General features: G+C 43.5%; 1 protein-coding gene across 1 annotated transcript in view; it reads left to right on the top strand.

Annotated features, from left to right (window-relative positions):
• trpc5a (transient receptor potential cation channel, subfamily C, member 5a) overlaps positions 1 to 22,586 on the top strand; it is a 136,669-nt gene that overhangs the window by 31,566 nt on the left and 82,517 nt on the right. Inside the window, exon 2 of the mRNA XM_079491324.1 lies at positions 4,398 to 4,559. The gene's annotated coding sequence lies outside the window, so the exon portion shown is untranslated. The remainder of the gene's footprint in view (positions 1 to 4,397; positions 4,560 to 22,586) is intronic.

Genomic DNA, 22,586 nt, shown 5'->3' with positions numbered 1-22,586 from the left:
CCTCAATCGAGGGTTGACTGAACATGGTCCGCATTTATCTATAGATACTGTACGTACAGTACCTAGATGTATGTTCTGTATGTTCACACAACGTTTGGAAACATCACTGAACAACGAGAGAGAGAGAGAGAGAGAGAGAGAGAGAGAGATAGTTAAAAAGGACCCATGGGTAAACTTTTACACTTTCAGGGTCAATTTCAATCAGATCTTGCTGTGTGACACACGCACACACGCACACACACGCACACGCGTTTGAAATCCATGGTTGTTCTGGCCTGCTGCGTTAAGCTGTTATACCACTATCCTTTGATGTGTGTGTGTGTGTGTGTGTGTGTGTGTGTGTGTGTGTGTGTGTGTGTGTGTGTGTGTGTGTGTGTGTGTGTGTGTGTGTGTGTGTGTGTGTGTGTGTGTGTGTGTGTGTGTGTGTGCGTGCGTGCGTGCGTGCGTGCGTGCGTGCGTGCGTGCGTGCGTGCGTGCGTGCGCGTGCGTCACACACAGTGACGTACATTTGGTAGGTTCAGTAGTGTTGAAGACAACCATTTTTTTATATGCTCCTATATGCAGATATTTAAGTAAATGTTTTCTCTTCTGTTATGTCTGTATTTGTTTAGAGAAATGTGTTAGAATGACAGAAGTGGTTTATAAACCTCCGGCAACATTCGACACAACAATAGCCCATTCTACAAGCTCATTCATTGTGATCTTGTAGATTGGCTGTTTTTGGTGACGACATTTTGGTGTAAATGGAAAATAAGCAGACCTACAGTTGCACCTCAGTTTTGCTACCATTAAAGTGTTTAACCCATTAAAACCGGGGAAAAGCGTCCGTGCCATTTTCGATCTACAAGCGAGCGTGTACATCTGCTATGTTTGACCACTTTAGAAAAATCTTGAGAATGCGAGAACCGCCGATTCATAGAAGGCATTCGTAGAATCGGGTCTCAGGTTAGTGTTGAGCTTCGGCTGCTTGGTATTGATATAACCCTTACAACCCGTCATCTGACGGGTTGCGAGGCTTTTTGGCGTCCATCGTGTTTTCCTAGCTGGAAAATAAATTATGTAATTGGCTGGCGTTGAAGCGCGGCGTGCGCACGAGAGACGAGAACGTTGTTGTGCGGCTCCTCATTTGCAAAACCATGCGTGCTGTATTATTGCATAGACAGCAGAATTTATACCGCATCATAGGTAGGTGATGATCGTAAACAGTCCAATCACAACTAGCTTGCTTGCATCATATATTCATTCATTCATCTGAATAATTTAGGCCTGTGTAAGATTGGTTCTGGGAACAACTGCCTGCTTTGCATACATTTATTATGCTTGAACACATTTCTAAGGCAGAGCCGCTTCTTGTTTTCATACCTCTTAGTTCTCCACTGAAGATATTAGCCGTGTTGTGCAACTACCAGCTGGCAATTAAGATGACGCACGCACACACATGCATGCGCGCACAGCCGCACACACACAATCCCACAGCACATAAAACACATATACCTGTAGGCACAGTGGATTGTGAAGGCACACACACACACACACACACAGTCACACACACACACACACACACACACACACACACACACACACACACACACACACACACACACACACACACACACACACACACACACACACACAGTCACACACACACACACACACACTCCTAGACATGCACGAATGGATGCACGTGCACCCATTGGCAGGAACATAAATAGTCTCTCACGCACGCACGCACGCACGCACGCACGCACATCTTCCTTGCTGTATGTGCTGTGCTCTGGAGAGGTGTAAAGTAGAGATGTTTTGGGGGTAATTTAGTGAACCCATATACTTGCAGAAACATGCATGGGATTTATATTGTACCTAGTTTATTATACCCTAACGTCGATCTGTAAATAATTGTAAAAGATGACCATGATTGGCAGCAAGCGATGTCTCATTTCATGTGTTTCATGGGGATGAAGCTCTTTTCATGTGTTTCATGGGGATGCAGCTCTGTTGTGTGACATCCCTGACACATTACGAGTCAGCGATGTGTACTGATATGTTATTTCTCGGGTCATGTGAAGCATGCATGCAGCAACTGGCGGCCTGGGGGGGACCACATGGGGCCACATGTGGCCCTCACCATCACTTAATGCGTCCCACAGGTTAATATCAGAATGCTTCTTTTATTTTATGTCCAGTGTATTTGTATTTAGTTCATAAAGTTAACATAACTACAACTAAATGCATTTGAAATTAAATAAAAAGGTTACTTTTCAGGATTCCACTTCAGAAAATAGCAAAAAAGGATTCAGGATTTCAATTCAAATATAGCAAAAATAGCTGATCCACAAGCGGTGCGACGCGTTTTGAGCTTGTAGATCGGCTATTCTTGCTACGACAGTAATATGCAATGTGGCCCTCTGGAGTGAGTGTGGAAAATAATGACGATGACATCATTTCAAAAGGCAGACAAAGCGGTTCACGAGTTGCACTATACAGAGGTCGATGTCAAGCTCCACAACATCGCCTCGGTTTCTGTTCCAAAGAAACAGACACGGTTGAGGATGATGATACTGATGGTTTTTATAGTAACCCACGCATCTGCTGTTTGGCGTGAGTGCCTTTTAGAGGCTGGCGAATGCCACTTGGCGTAACACAGTGGTGCTCAATCACAAAACAAACGCTGGTTGTGTTTACCTTGTAATGATCCAAGTTTACTGTGGCAAAACCGGTGCTCTATCAAGGCTGTAATTGGAATGGGGCGAGGATGGAGGGTTGATTGGTAACTAATGGACACAAGTGGGAGCGATTTTATTGGTAAGTAATTGACACGGGGGTGGCGGCCTGCCATCTGATCGGTAAGACATTGACGAGAGAGGGATCACTTTGGATTGGTAAGAAACTCAGGGGAGGAAGTGCACAAGATTCTGTTTTCCATTACAGTCCATGCCTAATCAGTGCAGCCGACGGCCGTTATTGGCGGTGTCATCAGTTGGGCACTACTCGTATAATCAGCTAATCAGGCGGTGAAAATGATATTCCTTCCGGTCGACTGGTTTATTCTCTTCACTCCTTCCAAAAGATGGCACTTGCAGGTTTGCTCAACGCCATTTCGGCTACTAAGTGATAATATGGTATTTGTGTATTCGGACATTATACCTATCTATGTACTGTACCTGCTGTATCACTTTGACTGTCGCTCCTGTTACAAATTATACACACGTTGTGCATTGATTGATTGAGACACAGACACAGACACAGTGGGACCATATACAAAAACAAGGAAACAAGACAAGACAAGACAAAAAAATAAAAACACAGATAGCCTATGTAACAGACTATTTTCACTCCACAAAGTCTATATCAATTAAAAACATTTGATTCCTTCAGTCTACACATAGATCTAAACATAAAATTCCTCAATACATCATAAAAGGTGTAAACATTACTAGTCACAGACATTTCACTTGCACTGGTCCATCTTGGGAGTTTCAGGAAGATTTGAAAAGCATCATTATATGCCACCTGAAGCTTTTTCATTTTCGCACTGCTATATTCATATTGCATGTTACTAACCTGACTCCTGACACATTGCGGCAGTATTGAGTTCACAAGTTCCCTCCTCCTGCCTGGATCTGGGCTCTCTCAAGCAGAAACGATAAACATTTATATCAGATACAGAGGGTTGTTTTGTGTGTCCAGTATCTGACTATCTGCCATCCACACAGTGACCAACACAGCAAAGTTGTGCTGCTTTCCATTCAGGAAATCGGATTAATTAAACAGAGGTGCACTGAACTATGGCGAAATCACATTGATGCGCCTTGGTACAAATCTAATAACGTCTTTGACTAGACAATTAAACACAATGAGCACAAGGAATTGGCACTCTGACGCTGATTATAGAGAAATTACAATCACAGATTTGTGGAGAATTAAGACAGAACGAGACCTCTGAGTTGTGAATGGTGCAGACCATTCACAGCTCAGAGGTCTCACATGCGTCAAGCTGAGGCAGCTCCAACTCAGGTCACACCATCTGAGGAGCGCATTCTTTTATCAAACAGATTCGCATTACGGGTGGCTAAAATAGCCGATCTACAGGCTCACAATGTGAGCTTGTAGATCAGCTACTACTTCATTTTTATCCCATGATTTTTTGGGATGTCATGATTTTGTAACCCATTTTTCACCCGGTAGGCCGGTACCAATTGCCTAAGCTGTAATCCTGGGCGCTATACTCTCCCTCTGCCAACCTGGGGAGAGCCCCGAACTGAGCTCATGCTTCCTTCAGTGCATGAGGAGTGAGCAGGCCGCTTCTTATCACCTGACAGGGGGGAGTTTCCCCGGTAGGACGTATAGCGTGTGGAAGGAACACGATATTCCAACCAGTTCCTTTTCCTCTCCATCAGGCACCATCAGGCTGATCAGGGGGGAGGCAGTATAGAGACCAGGATGTTACTGCATGTTTACTGCACGCCCACAGCGTCCCCGGTGGGAATCGAACCCAGGACCTTCTTCTAGCCGTGAAGCAACGGCACTACTGACTGCGGCAACGTGACCAGCTACTTTTGGTGAGTGCCGCCACCGCCGTATGACGACACAATATATAACTCCGGCTTCAGCTTAATGGGCTAAAACATGCAGCCAATTAAAACCAACAGCAACCGATATGTCGTCTCTTTGGTCATGCCACGTCGCTCTGGAGTCCTGGTGCAGTCATCAGCACCGGAGGAGGCCATGGCACTAATGTTCCACGCTGCAGTCACAGCAGGCAATTCTCCATTTATTCTATAATAATAATAATAATAATAATAACACTCAAAGCGGCATTTTAGACAGACAAAAGGAATAAAGCACTGTTGCATATATGAAACGCCTTTTTTTTTTTAAAAAGTGTACGCGACTACACGTCCACAGAGTTTAAGCCAGTGGTTCTCAACCAGTGGTCCTTTGAAGGGGTTCCAGGTGGTCACCAGCTAATTGATGGATAGTTGGTAACCAAGTTATGGACCCTTATTAGATCTTTAACACTTGAATGAAACCAAATGCACCCGTGGGGTTAAATTATTGTTAAATATCTGCATTACTTAATTTGCAAGACGTCTACACAATTAGAGAATGTAGATGAATTTCTATGTTGATGAACGTTTGCCTGTTATCTCCTATATGGTACATAGCACATCAATACAGCATGGAATTGTGGACAAAATCGTATCCAACGATAACAAGATATTATAAAAAAGTCTTTGTCAAAGAAACAATGGACCTTGATATGAACCACTGGTTTAAACAGTGAACTGTACAGGTGCTATCCATGCTGAGGTGAAGCATAACCACAATGTCGTTTTGTAAAGGCATGCAAGCTGTTTCAATCTTTAGATCAAACAGGAGCTGTAATAAACAATGTGCTGTTTATATATGTACAGACTTTTGCTACAAAATATCCCACAACAGAGGGTGTAGCATCCTCTCCTTCATGTGTGAGCGTGTGTGCGCGTGTGCGCGTGTGCGCGTGTGCGTGCCTGCCTGCCTGCCTGCCTGCCTGCCTGCCTGCCTGTCTGTCTGTCTGTCTGTCTGTGCGTGTGCGAGTGACTATTTATGTTCCTGCCAACGGGAGCATGTTCATCCATTTGTGCATTTTATGTGTCCGTCTACGAGTGTGTGTCTATAAGTGTGTGTGTGTGTGTGTGTGCAATCCACAATCCACTGCGCCTATATGTGTTTTATGCGCTGTGGGATTGTGTGTGCGTGCGCGTGTGTGTGTGTGTGCGTGCGTGCATGCAAGCGCACCCCAGGGAGTGATTGTGGTTGTCTTTAGCAGTGCAGCATTTCTGACTGATGGAACAACACACTTCTACTGATTACACCACACACACACAGAGAGAGAGAGAGAGAGAGAGAGAGAGAGAGAGAGATGGGAAATATGTTTTACTGCACGGGTCTTTGCATAAAGACCGGGAACACACTGAAAATATTGATCTGTTGTTACACACAACTGTGTGTGTGTGTGTGTGTGTGTGTGTGTGTCGTGCGTGCGTGCGTGCGTGCGTGCGTGCGTGCGTGCGTGCGTGCGTGCGTGCGTGCGTGCGTGCGTGCGTGCGTGCGTGCGTGCGTGCGTGCGTGCGTGCGTGCGTGCGTGCGTGCGTGCGAGAAACAGACAGACAGACATTTGTTGGATATAAAGCATGCAGAAGACATGCAGTGGCTTCCTGATGGGTGCACGTGTCTGATGAATGATTCATGCTCATTTGTGTGATATGTGTAATATGTGCTTTTTTTGCATGTGTGCGTGCATGCACGCTTTTTTGCGTGCGTGTGCACGCTGCACGTCTACATTGTCTGACACGCCACGATTGTTGTCAAGACAGCCGTGTTGGTAACCATGACGACGGTGTTCGTTATGGAGCCTGTGGTGAGGCCCGATGGCCCATGGGAAACTAAATCACTGCTCTGACTTCTCCTCTACCGCTCTATCCCTCCATCTTTATCTCTATCCCTCCATGTCTATCCCTCCATCTCTATCCCTCCATCTTTATCTATATCCCTCTATCTCCATCTCTATGTCCATCTCTATCCCTCCATCTCTATCCCTCCATCTTTATCTCTATCCCTCTATCTCCATCTCTATGTCCATCTCTATCCCTCCATCTCTATCCCTCCATCTCTATATCCATCTCTATCCCTCCATCTTTATCTCTATCCCTCTATCTCCATCTCTATGTCCATCTCTATCCCTCCATCTTTATCTCCATCCCTCCATCTCCATCCCTCCATCTCTATCCCTCTATCTCCATCTCCATCTCTATCTCCATCTCTATCTCCATCTCCATCTCCATCTCTATCTCCATCTCTATCTCCATCTCTATCTCCATCTCTATCTTCATCTCTATCTCCATCTCTATCTTCATCTCTATCTTCATCTCTATCTTCATATCTATCTCCATCTCTATCTTCATCTCTATCTCCATCTCTATCTTCATCTCTATCTTCATATCTATCTCCATCTCTATCTTCATCTCTATCTCCATCTCTATCTCCATCTCTATCTCCATCTATCTTCATCTCTATCTCCATCTCTATCTTCATCTCTATCTTCATCTCTATCTCCATCTCTATCTCTATCTCTATCTTCATCTCTATCTCTATCTTCATCTCTATCTCAATCTCTATCACTCCATAGTTTCACCCCCCTCTTTTTCTCTAATAGTTAGTCATTTTGAACATTTCATTCCACACACACACACACACACACACACACACACACACACACACACACACACACACACACACACACACACACACACACACACACACACACACACACACACACACAGTATGTTTCTCTCGTTTCAATGCCAGGCTCTGTTTACTGAACGAAGTGCATCTTACCTCATACTGCTCACAATGTTTCTGGGTTTGAGTTTTTCTTTTGGCATGCCCCAAAAAGGGTTTTAACCCACCGCCAAAGCAAAACCAGTGCCAAAAGAACCAGAACCACAGACTCTTTCAAAAGAGCTGGGCAAGATAGTAAAGGTGGTATTGGAAATGGAACCACAGCAAACACAACAGCTCCATCCACAATGAGTGGAGGTTGAGTGAATTCGCATGTCGGTGAAAGACAACAACAGTAAGCATAAAGATGGACAGGACACATGCCCACGTTAACTTTACCACTTGAAAAAAATGAAGAGACTAATTAACCCATTTTGGGCGGGAACCCCTTTTGGTGTTTTAAACATTATGTTATAATTTAGCTATTGAAAAATAGCAGATCTACAAGCTCATAGCGCGCCACCGAGTGGCGCGCTATGAACTTGTAGGTCTGCTATTTTTGAAAAATCGTGAAAATGTGCCTGAAATCGACTCAGAAAACTGTCAGGATTTAGAAGACATTTTTAAAATTTCGACGTCAGGTCTAAAATGGGTTAATCAACTTTCCCGAATCCCAAAGCTGTCCCATTCATTCATCACAGCCACAGACGGCAGGCACAACTCTATATGCGAGCAGCAGCCTACACTTACTAGCTCCGTTTGTAATGGTTACGGAGCTATATTTCAATATGTAACGTGTCTCTCCATATGCAACCTGTGAGCCTACTGTATGTACTGTATATTCATTGCCCCAGGTATGCTGCATCTGAGTCACGTTGAGGGTTTTAGTCTAAGTGGTACGGTCCCAGTCTGCGTTCACCGCGCAAATTCAATCTCGCATCAGGGCCCGTGGGACATTCCCTCCGCCACTGAGTTGAAACCCTTCTTGTAATTTCTGTGGTCTTTTTTTTACTGGAAGAAGAGAAAGACCCAAACAAAGGAAATGTAACGACTGTGTGGTTTTGACCCAGGGGGACAGTCCGTCTGTCCCACGTCCTGCACAAACAGAACAATGTACCGTAAAATCTAAGATATGGGGGAAAAAAACGAATGAAAGTGAGCTTACCATAATAATCAAAGTAATCTTTATTCATATATTCCATCATATTTTTGGAGAGAAATGAGACCGACTGTGTGTGTGTGTGTGTGTGTGTGTGTGTGTGTGTGTGTGTGTGTGTGTGTGTGTGTGTGTGTGTGTGTGTGTGTGTGTGTGTGTGTGTGTGTGTGAGAAAGCATTTTTATTAATAAAACACTTTTATCGGTTGAAAACCCATGCATGCTCTAAAGTGTTGCAGAGAGATTTCAACAGTGTTGCCCACTCTGCTTCGCTATACCACCCTTAAATCTCCATAGGGGTGGACTGGCCACAGGACGTACCATTGGTGTTTTACGCATTATGTCATACTTTAGCTGTTTTTGAAAAATCGTGAAAATGTGGCGCAAATCTTTGAATATATATTCTTTTAGAGCGAACGTTTTAAACTCAAATCTTTGAGTTAAGGGGGGGTCCCTGGAACAACATATTTTCAGATGTGGGTCGGTGGCCAAATACATACATTTTTGGGGGTCCTTGACATGAAAATGTTTAAGAATGACTGACATAGAAGCATAGGTTTTTCAGAAAACTGTTAGGATTTAGAAGGCATTTGTAGAATCGACCTCAGGTCTAAATGGGTTAAAACGGTTACAGTGCCTCTTTTGTTTTACTTTCTTCCACTGCATGTAATGCTCAGATAAACATTGTACACTTCTTGATGGGAGAAGTTACAGTAACACACGGTGAAGTTGGGAATGTTTGTTTCCCGTCATCTTCAGAGCAGCGGGGGTTTCTCTACGATCCAGGAAGTGTGAGTGCTCCCAGTTCCCAGGTCGCTGCTCTCTGAAGATGAGCTGTTACTTGCCCAGCAACAATCAATCAGCAGGATTGATCGCACCTGCCTCGTTGAATTGTTGGACATGAATCTTCCCTCCAGCTTGCTCTACGGTGTTTTAACCCCTTTACCCATTTAGACCTGAGACCAGATTAGTCTTGTGTATTTTGTATTCTTTATTGAAAAATCATTACAAAACTTTGATGAAAAAAAACAAAACAAAAACAAACAAGCGACACATTGTGTATCTTGTAGATCTCCTATTTTCACTGAACGTTCGCCACCCATGTGTGTGTGTGTGTGTGTGTGTGTGTGTGTGTGTGTGTGTGTGTGTGTGTGTGTGTGCGTGCGTGCGTGCGTGCGTGCGTGCGTGCGTGCGTGCGTGCGTGCGTGCGCGAGAAAGAGCTACCTGCCGTGGTGTGTGTGAGGATCAAAGTGAAGCCTCTCTTTCTGCCTGCTGTCTCCTTGGCTAATTAACCTAATAAACGCATGCACACACACACGTGCACACAAACCTCTGCAAAGAGACAGACAATAATTAGTGCCCAAGGTGTGTGTGTGTGGGGGGGGGGGGGCAAGCTGTGGTACATATTCTAAATCAAAATTTCTGGAAAAAAAGTGTTTTTCTGGGTATTAAACTGTAATCTCTAATAGACCTGCTGATAATTTAGGGAGACTTTCATTTACAGTATTCACTGGTGAACTAGAGCAGGGGTTCTCAACCTGGGGGTCTGGGGTCTCAACCTGGGGGTTGAGAACACAGACCATTTGGGGGGGTTCCCAAATTATTTTCAAAAACTGAACGGCTGGAAAATGGATTTTTGTTTACATAGTACACATAGTGCATGCATAAACTTTCCATAAAGGTGTAGTGAAAGGAAAAATACGTTTTTCACACTTTTAGACCATATCCGTGGTCATCATATGGGCATACCTATAACAATGGATGCCAAAAAAAGGAGAAAATTCTCATGTGTGTGTTTTTATATCAAAAGTCCATAAAAATACAAATATAATTACTTACTTTACTAGAGATACACATCAATAAAAGCCATTAAAAATGAAGCTCACCCATTTGATTCCCATTGCTGCACGTCCGTCCAAACACAGCTGCTGCTGATTACAGAAATACTAATTAATCTCATTCAAGATGACATCCAGACAGTGTATTACTCGTTTTAAACTTAATAATCACGCTAAAATGTGTATATAGGTTGTGTACAGGTTAGAAAAAAATCCCCTGGCTTTGCTGCCGACTCTCTGTCACTTTGTAAACAAACCAATATGCATGTGTGTGCATGAGACGGACCCATAGCCGCATCAGGGCAAGACTAACCCATTTAGACCTAAGAAAAAAAAGGCTTCTAAATCCTAAACGTTTTCTGGGAAACCTATGTTTCTACATCAGTGGTGCTCAAACTATTTCATGACAAGGACCCCCAGAATTATCTTTATTTGGCCGTGGAACCCATCTGAAAAGATGTTGTTCCAGGTACCCCCCCAGAAGCAGAAGATTTGCGCCACATCTTTAAGGTTTTTGAGTTGTGCAACCACTCCAAGGAACAGCAATGTCTGTGTTCAACCGTGTGTTCATGTTTGTGTGTGACCAGTACCAATGAGTACCAAAAGTGGCGCTGTTGTGCCAGAAACAGAAAGAGAGAGATAGTGCTGCACTGTTGACTGCTAATGAGAGAGAGAGAGAGAGGGGGGGGGGGGGGGGGATTTGCACCACTCAGTTCACACGGGTGTGATTTTTTAAAAAATAGCAGATCTACTGTACAAGCTCTGTGCCGCACTACGAGCTTGTAGATCTGCTATTTTTCAATAGCTAAAGTATAACATAATGCTTAAAACACCAAAAGGGGTTCCCGTCCTGAATGGCTAATATCACTGGGTCTGCCGGGGGCAATTTATTTTTTTGCAATGTCAGATTGGCTACGGCTATACGCATTGACAGGAGAATAGATTACAGTTACATAGCCTTACGTACTGTAAATTGCTCCGAGGGATTCCAACAGGTGATCTTCCTGTTAAAACGAGCCGAGGTCTGTCTGACCTCAAAGGGCAGCTGCGTCTGTACTGTCTGATGGCGGCGAGGCCTCTGATTGGTCCAGTATTGTTTCCATGGAGATCATTACATATGCATCCCTTTGTCATGATGAGGAGAGAGAGAGAGAGCGAGAGACAGAGAGACAGAGAGAGAGAGTGTATGTGTGTGTAAGGTGTATGTCGTGCGTGCGTGCGTGCGTGTGTGACACACTTTCTTCATTTCTCTCTGAGCAGCAGAATAATGTAACTCACTGATGCAATTAGGGAAAGTCAGCACACGCGCATGTGTGCACACACACACACACACACACACAGCAATCTAGGAAGTGACTCATGGTTGTTACAGCTTATACTGAACATTGTATAACGTTGCTGATCTGTGAGATCTGGTAGAAATGTATACATTCTATCATCATCCTCCCCGTTGGCCTGATCCATTCAATCTCATTGAATATGCCTAGTCAGCAAGCTTTCACATCAACAAGCTAATTTCAACTCCACTGCAGCTGTCAATCTTAACTGCTGATGACGCCCCCGACCATCCCTCCGTGCTCGTACTGTCAGCGTAATGTGTCTAGCAGTGATTCTCAACCGCCGCGACCCCCCCCAACACATGCACACACACACACACACACACACACACACACACACACACACACACACACACACACACACACCCTGACAAGTGCTTGGAATTGGAAGATTGGCGATCTAAATCAGCTATTTTCACAATCTTTGCCTCTTATATTATTTGACCATTTGGCCAATAACGCTCCATGGTAGCAAGCCAGCTCTGTTTTCATGATCACGATCTTTCAGCAAAACTATTATAAATGAGTAATTAACTTAATTATTAGTTAATATTTCATCTTTGTGGAAGATATATTCTTTTCCCCCATTAATTAATAGTGGGCTCGGACCGGTGGACGGAAAGATAGTTGAAAGAGATGGAATGGAGGGAAAGTAAGAAATGGAGAGAGAGAGAGAGAGAGAGAGAGAGAGAGACGAGAGGAAGAGAGAGGCGAGGAGGGAACAAGGGATTAAGAGATAACAGGATGGGTGGAATGGAGAGAGGTGAAGAGCGGTTGAAGGATAAAGATGAGGGCGGCTGGATGGAACTAGTGGGGGGAGAAGAAAGGGTCTTTAGGGAGAGAGCAATGATAACACCAGGGATTAGGCCATGGAGAGGCAAAGGATGAGCGAGGGATGAAAGGAAAGAGACAGAGAGAGAGGGGGAGAGGGAGAGGACAAACTATATGTGCAGATAAAGAAAGGGAAGGAGAAAACAGACTTACAGTCAGTGTTGCTTTTCCTGTAATAATAATAATACATTTTATTTATAAGGCGCCTTTCAGGGCACTCAAGGTCGCCGTACAGCAAGTTAAAAACAGTTGACACAAAACACAGTTAAAAGCGAAAGCAGACAATAAAGTACATTAATTTGCTTGTAAATATTGGTCATTGTTTGGGCTCGTTTCTGAAGTGTATCGTGGCTTATTTTGGGGCTTGCTTCCAGTGTTGTCTTTGGCGGCAAATGTTGATTTTAGTTTTAGTCATGATCTTTTGAATAGTTTTCATTTAGTTTTAGTCACATTTTAGTCACCTGGACTGTTTTTATTGTTAGTCTAGTTTTAGTCGACTAAATGTCATGATATTTTAGTCGACTAAATCTACGGTTGATTTAGTCGACTAAAATGTATTTTGGCGGGCCTTGATGCCGTCGTAATGACTGATTTTACACTTGCTGAAAATAGCCGATCTACAAGCTCACAACGCGTCGCAACGGCTATTTTCAGCATGCAACCAAGTGTAAAATGACTTACACTCTCTTGTCGACGAAAACAACACTGCTTGCTTCCTATTGTTTAAACTGGGTACGTGGCTCTCAAACATGTTCATGTGGAAGACCCCTGAAGAAGGCATTTGGTTGCCGACAGGTTGGTCCTAATCAAACGTTGTTTAGCATCGTGACTACGAGCTGTGCGACCTCTCCTTCCTGTTTTTCATGCGTCGAAGACCCCCAAATTAATATGCGAAAAAAGCAGAAATGCTGACGTGTGCATTTGTATGCATTTGTATGTATACACGTATGCTTTGTAGCAATAATCAAAATCTACAAAAAGTAACTGTAACCAAATCTGCTTTTCTTTCTGTCTAGTAAGTAAAGTTTTCAAATAATTGTAGTTGGGGGGGAAAAAAGTACAATATGTGCCTCTGAGATGCAGAAGTAAAAGTAGGCAGCTATTGAAAACCGCTAATACTCCAGTAAAGTAGGCTATATATATATAAAAAACATTCCACTTAACCCAATTTGACCTGAGATCAGATTCTAAAAATGTCTTCTACATCCTGACAGTTTTCTGAAAAAGCTATGTTTCTATGTCAGTCGTTTTTTCGTTTAAAAAAAAATAGCAGACCTACAAGCTCATAGCGCGCCACTCGGTGGCGCGCTATGAGCTTGTAGATCTGCTATTTTTCAATAGCTAAAGCATAACATAATGCTAACACCAAAAGGGGTTCCCACCCAAAATGGGTTAAGTACAGTACTTGAGTAAATGTACTGTATACTGAGTTACTTTCCACCACTGTGTATAAGGAAAGGATGGAGGGATCAAGAAAGAGATCTGAAGAAGGATGAGAAAGACGGGGGAATTCGCCACGGGTGACACGAGGGGAAAGAAAGACAAAGAGAGAGAGAGGAGGGAGGGATTAGAGTGAGAGAGAGAGAGAAGAATTAGCAGCAGTTGTGTTGTGTCTGTAAAGTATCTCTGCTCTTATAGTACAGTCAGCCACCATCCATCCAGCCGTCACTCCTCCATCAAAAGTAGCAGATCAATGTGTTTTATGATGCGAAACAAAATGACATATACTGTACATGTCACGTCACGTGACATGTACAGTATATCTCATTTTCATCTTTTTTTTAATGTTACCAAACTTTTTCACCCGTTCCACCATAGTTCCACAGCAAAACGATGACACACCACGCAACCACCCGTCGCGTCCCAGCCCCCTTATACACGATAACAGACTCGACAAGCCAAAAGCTTATTGATAATCGGGTCTCGATAAATGCCGAACCGGGTTTGTAATGGACCCGATTTTCGGGTGACAGCACGTGACATCACGTGACATCATCAGGGAAGGAAGGTCCCTGATATCATCGATATTAAGCCCATATATGGAGATCCCTGATGTCATCACATATTGGCCACTGGCCAGCACTTCTTCATTCTGACCTCAAACCTTTCTTAGATCTCCATATATGGAGCTGACCTGTTCTGACATTCCATTATGTTGATAACTTCCCCATCCATCCTTCCTCTTCGATTGCTCCCTTTTGACTGATACCAAGTCCATTCCAACTCTAGAGACGGGCCTGCCCCAAAGTTATTGACTCTCCCTCAGACCTCAGACTCAAGATGTTCTGTGGTGGTACTTCATTGTATTGATTGAATAACGGTTTGCAAAAAAAAGGCATACATGCATAAGCGTTATGCGTATTCGATCATTATCCAGTGTGCCAACTCTTTTCTTCTTTTCGCATTTTACGACTGACTGCACTTATAGCACTTGTTTATGAAACATATTTTCACAGCCAGGAGGAGAGACAGAGAGAGAGAGAGAGAGAGAGAGAGAGGAGGGGGGGTGGGGGGGGGTTGTGAGTGACTGTGACCCCTCAAGATAATTGAGTGTTACACTCCAGATAATGTCCTCTCCATCAGAGGAGGAAGTCTTAAGCGTTGTGTGTGTTTACATCATCATCATCGCAGCAGTGAGTGTGGCTGCATGCGGAGCCTCAGGCGCCCCCATGCACTCTCCAAAATCGGAAAAAAAGGATCCCGGTTTGATCCCCGCCGGCTCAACGCCGGCTTACGTGTCGAAATATCCGCGAGCGTACCTTGCATGTTTTCTTTTTTTTCCGTATTTTTTCTTCGTTGTGTCAGTGGGTGAATGTGTGCGCGTGTGACCGGGGTAATGCTATGCACATTTTAAAGTGCTTTGGGTAAAGGTGCCATATATAATGCACCATTTACACCCATTTTTCGCTATTTGCATGGTGATGAGGCAGATGGGGAGGGAGAGAGACAGAGAGAGAGAGACAGAGAGAGAGAGAGAGAGAGAGAGAGGGAGGTACCATGGCATTAGCATACTGTAGTGTGTGGGTCACCAGAGGACTGTGAAGCCGTCAGCAGAAAATGTGTCCCGCTCAGTTCGCTGCGGATCGTTAAAACACGTCCGCATTCCAACACATCATTAATCCATTAAGACCTGGAATGTCTGTCTGTGTCGCCTTATAGCTTTTAAACCACTTGAACCATGATTTTAAAGTTTAGGTGTTGAAAATGAGCAGATCTACAAGCTTGTAGATCTGCTAATTTTTGAAGAATCGTGACAATATTGTGGCGCAAATCTTTGAACATAAATATTTTTTCACAGTGAACGTTTCAACATATTTTGGGATGGAGGTCGGCGGCCGAACACACATCAATCATTCTAGGAGTTATTGACGTGAAAAGGTTGGAGAACCACTGATATAGGTCAGGGGTTCTCAACCCGTGGGTCGCGACCCCTCGGAGGGGGGGTCGCCAAATTATTTTGGGGAGGTCCCCAAATTATTTTCTTTTGCAACTGAATGGCTGGAAAATGGAAATTAAGAGTTTACATAGTACACATAGTGCACGCATAAACTTCCCTTAATGATTATATCTGGTTTCAGTATTCATTTATGACATATTTTCTCTATTATTAAGGTTTATTTTTGCAGTCAGTTTGTATTGGGGCCGGGTAGGGAAGGGGGTGTGGGGCGGGGGTCGCGACTCGCGAGACATGACCTAAAAATGCATTTCCGGGGGTCCCCAGCCAAAAACGTTGAGAAACCCTGATATAGGATAGGATTTACGAAGACATTTTGTAGAATCTGGTCTCAGGTCTTAATGGATTAATTAATAGCACATTCCAGCACATCGCAGCGTGCCACTGCAGAGTCAACCCCTTCCTCCTCTCTCCTCTCTCCTCTCTCCTCCTCACAGACACCACCGCAGTGGCGTGCACAGACATTTAGAGGGGCTGGTGCTCAAGTGAAAAGGGCACCTTGTGCAGCGCGTGGAACCGGCCGGTTGCCTTAATAGTGTGAGATTTATAGATTTTGGGGCATAAATAATATATTAGAAGCTTTTTTTCACCAAGAATTGATCAATGTCACCATGGTCCACATACTGTACACTGTACAAAAAAAAGAAAGAAGAAGTTTTTTTTTAATTTTTTCAAAAGGGCTGTCCAGAGGGCAAGGGCAGGTGGTGCTCTAGCACCCCCTAGTTTCTATCTGTGCACGCCACTGCACCACTTCACACCCCTGGTGGAAAAAAGTACTCCTAATTAAATGTTAAAGTATCAATACTAACAATATAGAAATACTCTGTTACAAGTAAAAGCCCGGAATTCAAAATGTACTTCAGAAAAGTACAAAAGGTATAATTGGCTTCAAAATGTACGTCTAGTAACCACAGTTTTCACATACTGTACTGTACTGTAGTGGAGTAAAAGTACAAGACTATAGCCTACCTCAGGCTTGAGGCGCGGTGGAACTCCCTTTTGCTAAAAGTATTAGAAATTGGAAATACTCCAGTAAAAAAAAATTACTTAACCCATTTAGACCATGAGGACGATTCTACAAATGCCTTCTAAATTCTGACAGTTTCTATGTCAGTGGTTCTCAAACATTTTCATGTCAAGTACCCCCAAAAGTATATGTAATCGGCCGCCGACCCCCCCATCTGAAAATATGTTGTTTCAGGGACCCCCCCCCCCCCCCCCCCCCCGCAGAAGCAAAGATATGAGTTAAAAACGTTCGCTCTGAAAGAATATATATAAAGATTTGCGCCACATTTTCATAATTTTTCAACAATAGCAGACCTACAAGCTCATAGCGTGTAGATCTGCTATTTTTCAACAGCTAAAGCATAACATAATGCTTCCAAAAGTACAATACTCGAGTAAATGTACTTAGTTACTTTACACCACTGTCCGGCATACAGTATGTGAGGTCTCTATACGGTGGTATGTGTCTGAACACTGCAAGGTTAACGCTGTTATGCTGCGCTCCTCACGCGGGAGCGCAGCATAACTGCGTGCCATATAAGTCCACCATTCATTGTCAATGGAAGCCAGCGACATTGAAGATGCAAAGATGCATCCCAACGTTTGTAGCATACTGCAAAAGCTACGACAGCTACAAATACACCGGGTATAGCGTTGCATCTTTGCATCTTTTGCATCTTCCCGTGAGGGTCTGTCAGAGGGTCTGTCTGCCTGTGTGTCTGTCCGCAAACCAGCTGGACCGATTGACGCGGCCAAAACCCTCGGTTGGACATTGTCATTATAGGCTAGTTTGTTCACGGCACGTTCTATACTTTGTGAAATGCTTAACCTTTGCTTTCTTTTTAAATGGAGGTCGTATAGCGGCTGGGATCGTCTCTGGGCCGACTGATGTAATAATGTAATAATGGGCTAGACTCTTTCAGAGTCAGGAAGCACATCTTCTTGTGAGAAACATTATCGTTGAATCAATTGAATCAAATTTCTACTTTAGTTTAGTCATAGTCTTTGGAATGAAACTTCATTGAGATTTAGTCATATTTTAGTCACCCATGTTTTAGTGTTTTTGTTGAATAAATGTCATGAGATTTTAGTCGACTGAATCTGCAGTTTGTTTAGTCCACTAAAATGTATTTTGGCGGGGCCTTGATGCCGTCGTAATGGTGGATTTTACACTTGGTTACATGCTGAAAATAGCCGATCTACAAGCTCACAACGCGTCGCAGCGTTGTGAGCTTGTAGATCATGCTGAAAATAGCCGATCTACAAGCTCACAGCAGTGGTTTTAGTCCACTCTGTTGTACATCAGTGGTTCTCAACCAGCGGTCCAGTGATCATTCTTGCTGACGGTGTCTAGCTACGCGTCGCGTACGGTACTTTATGCTGAGTTTGCACTTTGCATACAGTATATTAAATCCAACTAAGGTCACTCTACTTACTATATTCTAAAGATATTTGGATGAGCACTGTATATGATTGATAGATTATTATTTGTATGATGTGTGTGTGTGTGTGCGTGCATGCTTGTGCGTGTGCGTGTGCGTGTGCGTGTGTGTGTGTGTGTGTGTGTGTGTGTGTTGCTTGTTTGCTTGTGCGCACGCATGCATGCTTGTCTAGCAGAGGTTGTGTTATAGACATATACCAGTCAGACTACTGTAATATGTGTAACAGCAAGACTCAACATAATTACCTTTGCTAGCTGATGGACTGCATGCACCTCGTTACCATTAATTGGATGACAGACAGTGCAGCACTTCAGCCGTTCCTTTGATATCTTCTGGGGCTTTGAGCAGCTGTTAGGCGAAGGCCATCAAAGTGCCGCTTCAAAGAGATTGGCCGGTTTTCCAGGCGTGTAGTAGATGTATCTATAATGCCTTTGGTTAGTGCCTAATGCCTATCACAACGATGGTTCCATGCTGGACCATGACGCAACATTCTTCCCGCTAGTGAGCTACAGTAGCTGCTTCAACTTGTAGCATGGGGACCTTCTTTCTGTTTATTGAGTGGCGCAGCCACTCCATTGCCCAGCAATGTGTGTCCCTGGCTGTGTCCCTGGCTGGGTCCGAGCACGGAAATAGCGTTGTAGCGTTTGTTCACCACCAAGTGTCACTGTTGCACAGTCTATAAAAGAAAGCAGGGGCTCGCAACTCACTTTAAGATGCTCCAAACTTTATTTAGCGACAGGCAAAAAATACAACATTTCGACCTTACGGTCTTTGTCTTACTTACTTACTTACTTGACAAGTATATCCTATACTTGACAAAGACCGTAAGGTCGAAACGTCGTATTATTTGCCTGCCTGTCGCTAAATGAAGTCCTCCTAAAACAGATGGTCACAATCGGCTCCCCCAACCCCCCCTGTCCATTTTGTTCTTCCCAGTCGCTGAAGTATGGCTCTTCCTTTTTTGTCTGATCTCACCTTCAAAGAGGAACAGAAATAGGTGCATCCATCCAGTGAGAAATGGATTCCGGCACAAACTTTAACCCATCAGAGCATCTCTGCCATTTTAACTCAAATCTTTGCTTCTGGGTGACCCTGGAACAAATGACGGTATTTTGATATGGGGGTCAAATACATATCATTTTTGGGGATCCTTGACATGAAAATGTTTGAGCACCACTGATATGAAAACATGTTTATTTATTTATTTTTGTTTGTTTGTTTTTTTCAGCAAATTGTTAGGATTTAAAATGGGCCTCAAGTCTTAACGGGTTAATCCATTGTGCCTGGCTCAGAGAGTGAGCTGTCTGTCTGATCATAGCATGAATCAGTCTGTGTGTGTGTGCGTGTGCGTGTGCGTGTGCGTGTGCGTGTGCGTGTGTGTGTGTGTGTGTGTGTGTGCGTGTGCGTGTGCACAACTCAGTCAAAATAAATCGTCTGTTTACCTGCAGTGTTTTGTGCCAGATTTTGCGAGATAAATAACAAGCGACCAGGTCTCTGAAAACAAGTGCACAGCAACACTCTTGAAAACAAAGTATTGCATTGTGGGTTTGAGCTGACAGGCCCTTTGATGTCAAACAATCAAGTCACCTTAATTGGCCAGATCCAAAAAAAATGTTTATATTTACATTAAATATAAAAGGGTCATGTCATGTGGTCTACCTGCACAGCCTTTGTGATCTACTGGTAGATCGCGATCGAAAATAGCCGATCCACAAGCTCACAGCGCCTCGCAGCTTGTCAGTAATGCCTCGACCCTTGTTCCCCATCCCACAGCCCCCCTGTAGTAACTTTGAGAACCGCCTAGGTAGGGGTCCCGGACCCTCTTTTGGAGACCCCTGCTTCACATTGTATGTGTCCTGACTCCTGACAACTGACACAAAACATCTGAACCATTATGTGTGAGGACCGACTCCCATGTTTCCCATATCGGTTAAGACTTTTACATTGTGCATGAAAAGTTGAAGTCAGAGGCTGAGCTCAGACCTTTACTGCATTGCTGTATGCTTGTTGGATGAATGTTGTGTAGTGTCATGGCCGCCCCAATGCATTTCCAATGGAGGTCACATGGTTTGACACAACATTTGTGTTGTGTGAGGGGGAGGGGGCAGTCGAAACACAGCTGAAAGCCATACAACAGACCATGTGACCTCCATTGGAAATGCATTGGGGCGGCCATGACACTCACAACATTCATACAACGCTGTAAAGGTCTGAGTGAGGCCTTAGAGAGTGGGCGGGGTCTATATTGCTGGTAGATATTTACTTAAAGGTAGAGTATGAGAGATATCTTCCCAGGTAGGCGACAACATTTCAGACGATCAGGAGAGAGTACCCATTTATCAACGTATTCAATCTGACATCTCTATCCTGATTGGATACATTGGTATTGGTATCCCGACCTGAAAATGTACTTTCTGTTTAATAAGAAGCTGGAGAGACATGGAGAACTCTTGTTACTGAACAAACACTATAGCAATGAGTACTATCAGGATATTGAGCTATTTAACACTTATATTCACCAAAGAAATGTTCCTTTTTTACGGAGGATTTTCCCTTTTGTAATGCTCAGCACTGTGACCTTCAAATTAACATTAAGCAATAAGCATGCAGCAGGCTTAAATCGGATATTAAATATTTAATGTTCAGGGGGAAAGTTAAACAGTGATCTCTTCAATAGCCTAATTTACCGGCTATAATCATTTTATGCGTGATATTGTTAAACGGAAAAATTAACCGTGAATATGATATTATTAGAAATGTGAACAGAGAGTTCTTATACTGCAGTATTGAGCTCATTCAGTTGGCTGTTGCAGCAGACCTGCAGTTTTTTGTGCGAGGTTGTTCCAGGTATGTTGTGCATGAATGAAAACCAGTGGTGGAAAAAGTACTCAATTGTTTTACTTAAGTAAAAGTACCAATACTGCAATTTAAAAAAGTAAAAGTACGGAATTGCAGAATGTCCCATTTCACAAGTTCAAAATGACTGTGTAGAAAATCTATTGAAAATAGCAGATCTACAAGCTCACAATGCGTCGCAACGTGACGCATTGTGAGCTTGTAGATCTGCTATTTTCAAATGGCCAAAATGTATAGGTTGAAGTGGTTAATGTATGTTTTCTAATGTTAAATCGCCAAAGTAACTAGTAACTAAAGTTTTCAAATAATTGTGGTGGAGTAAAAGTACAGATTTTGGCTCCGAGATGTAGTGGGGTAGAAGTAAAAGTACTGGAAATTATACCTGAGAAATTGTACTTAAGTACAGTGCTTAAGTAAAAGTACCTAGTTACTTTCCACCACTGATGAAAACGGAACGCTGCTTATCCATGCAACTCTGGGTAGAGTGGCCGGTAGAACAGCCTGGTAGATGCATGGTACCGCAAGGTTCCCAGTTCGATCCTGTGGGCTCCCCCAGAGTTAGTGTTACAATTTACAATTTACAATTTAGGCATTTAGCAGACGCTCTTAATCCAGAGCGACTTACATTAAGCAAGAACAAAAAGCATGGGAATACATCACATATGTAAAATGCATTTATCGCGAAACATGCGTAAGCTAAGAACGTGACTAGAACATATCTATATAATGACACTATACATATAAACTATAACTAGAACATAGATATAACTAGAAAAAGTGCCCTTCCAGGCACAGGTCTCCACCAGGAGGAGAGGTTTTTGTTCATTGTGTTGAGGAAATGCAGATCCAGATCACTCATAGCATCTCTGAGGATAGAATTCTGGATGAGCAGGATGAGCAGCATTTTGTACAAAACGGGCTACTCCTGAAAACTTTGGAAGGCAATCTTAGCCAATCAGTGTAGAATCTGAGAAATCCAACAGACTCGTCTTGATCACATGACTACAGAGATCATGTGTACCGATTTGTGTGAGATTTGGATGAAATCTGTGCGACTAACATAAACAATGTGTTTTCCAAAAATCGGCCTCATGGTGGCGCTATAACCGGCAGATGTGGAGGGATGCAGGGAAAATGTTTTTCCATGGCCTCTAGGGAGTGCGCATACATAAGTTGTATACAGATCGATGCAGTTATAGGTAAAAACAGGAATTGCCCTGTTATAGCACCACCATGAGGCTGATTTGGAAAGAAATGAGTGGCATGTCATCCTCGGCCTAGTGGAAATGCGCGCGCATAATTTCACGGAAATTGCACACTGCGTTTGTGATTTGTGGCATTTTGTTCGAAACGGAAGCCAATCTTAGCCAATCAGGATGGAAGATGGGAAATGGTGCAGATCCGTGTT

This window comes from Electrona antarctica, assembly GCF_951216825.1.
Source record: "Electrona antarctica genome assembly, chromosome: 21".
Lineage (NCBI taxonomy): Eukaryota > Metazoa > Chordata > Actinopteri > Myctophiformes > Myctophidae > Electrona > Electrona antarctica.
Note: the sequence above shows the minus strand (reverse complement) of the source record. Positions and strands in the feature narration are given on the sequence as shown.